General features: G+C 36.6%; 1 long non-coding RNA gene across 1 annotated transcript; it reads left to right on the forward strand.

Annotated features, from left to right (window-relative positions):
* The first annotated feature begins 503 nt into the window (after positions 1 to 503).
* Positions 504 to 1,862, forward strand: LOC148779676 (uncharacterized). Its single transcript, XR_016043512.1, has 3 exons — positions 504 to 582; positions 1,450 to 1,534; positions 1,642 to 1,862. It is a non-coding gene; the product is annotated as an uncharacterized LOC148779676 (long non-coding RNA).
* Positions 1,863 to 2,112: the final 250 nt, after the last annotated feature.

A 2,112-nucleotide genomic window follows, 5' to 3' on the forward strand; every position in this document is an offset into this window, starting at 1 on the left:
CACAACTTTTGCTCTAGAATTGAATTTTATTTACTTTTTTAAAAATGAGTGCCATAAGTTAGCCCAATGGAGAATGATGGCTAAGTCACTATCAATTAATACTGCATATTGTGTAATTGTTTTGATGAAGTAGGGTTTGTTAAATTGTATTACCATTGATTATGATCCCTCTTCTTCTTCTCACTGCGAAAGAAATGGCAATGGCTTATCTATGGAGAAACAAAAGCTTCACATCCACTTGACCATACCTACCTAAAACAACAATTGGAGCTTAAAGTTAGGCCTAAAACTCCCATATTTCAGTACTAGTTTGAATGGTTCTTCATTTCTCCGAATATAATGTTGGTTATAGGCTTGCATAGTTTGTTTCCAATTTGTGTAGAATGTGAAAGTTAGAGCTGATTTTGCATTCAATAAAAAGAAAAAAGGTGAAAGTTATAGCTGACTTGAGATTCTTGAGGCCAAGCATTTGTTCAGCCCTCTGGCACAGAAAAGGTTCTACGTGTATATGCAAAGGCATCCACCCAATAAAAGCAGATGCCCTCATCCGAACTGTTGCTGAACATGTGGGTCAATTTCTTGGTTAGTGCTAACACATCGTTGTTTTTCATTTGATTGTTTGTTTTCCTAAATCTTTGGGATTACTCTCTTACATATGCTATTTGACTTTGATGAAATAGTTTAACATACAATCTAATCTCAAATAAGAAGATGTGATTAGGAAGAAAGAAAACTGTGATATATTCTGGAACATTCATTTTATTCTTTTTTTTTAATGTATAGTGAATTTTCATAAGAAAAAAATGCCGCGGTGGGGGGAGGGTGTGGGAGAGAGACGTAGCAAAGAGTTATTTGCAAGGGGTGAAGTAATGTGTGTGTGTGTGTGTGAGAGAGAGAGAGAGAGAGAGAGAGAGCTGCAACTAAATGTGTTGCATAACAGAGAGAGTCCATGAAATAGAGCTGCATGAGAGAGAGAGAGAGAGAGCTGCAACTAAATATGTTGCATAATAGAGAGTCAGTGAAATGGAGCTGCATGAGAGAGAGAGAGAGAGTCTCAATGTTGGTTCTTCGTATGCCCTCAAGTGCCCCTGCCTCAAATTAGTAGGGGTGACGTAGAGGAGCTCATTCCAAGCATCCGGAACCACTGGGAGGCACCAATGATTGCAACCTTGAGCCTTATTTTCGTGTTGTTCACTCCATGTTATTGGGTTCCTGAAAATAGAGGGGCATGCTTCCTATAGTATGTCATCCTTGTGATGTTAAGGTATAAAACCTTAGTCTGCATGTTTGAAAGAGCCGATTCAAGGACGATTTAACTGTTACAAGCTATATGCATGAATTTAGTTGTTTATGTTTCATATGGTTGTGATGTAGTTCTTCATAGTTCTCATCACTTCTATGCAGAATGAATCTCAACAACCAAATCCCTCACTTGTTTTGTAAACGCAGACCAACATGTGCGCGAATACACATCTTTATTGAAAAAACACGAGATAACTGCAATAGGCCTTTCTACAAATGCTCCAACTGGAAGGTATAGACATTCTTTCATGAAAATAGTATAGAAGCACATTATTGATTAATTGTAAGCATAAACCTAATACATGTTATCTTCTTGTGTTCACCACTATAATGAAATAGGATGCAGTCATCTAATGTGGTGTGACGAGATCGTAGGCAAAGACAAGAAGCCCGTGGTCTGAAGATTAGTGTCATAGAAGTCAGATGCTTGTGTCATTGTTCGAGTTTTTTATCTTGTTGTATATGAAGAAGAGAAGCCCACAGTTGTTGCCAAGGTCCCTGAGAAAGTAGTCGCTCTAAAATTTATTATTATAAGAGCACTTGTACTTATACTGTTGATGTTTGCCATTCTTTTTCTTTTGAGAGGAATGGGTATGTGTTTCATGGTACCATTACAATTATAGTTCAGTTTTCATTACTCTTACTTTTTTCGTGATGTATTGTAATATAGATAATAGGTTAAATAATATTAACCTATATTAGTACAATTGGGTACATTATGCATTCATGTTATACTAAACGGAATAAAAGCTTTGTTTGGTGTGCCTTTGCTTATTGAAACTTGATATTGTCTCCCAAAAAAACTCGAAA

Source organism: Amborella trichopoda, chromosome 11, assembly GCF_054954075.1.
Source record: "Amborella trichopoda isolate Santa Cruz 75 chromosome 11, AtrichopodaSantaCruz75HAP2 v2.0, whole genome shotgun sequence".
NCBI classification, from domain to species: Eukaryota; Viridiplantae; Streptophyta; class Magnoliopsida; order Amborellales; family Amborellaceae; genus Amborella; species Amborella trichopoda.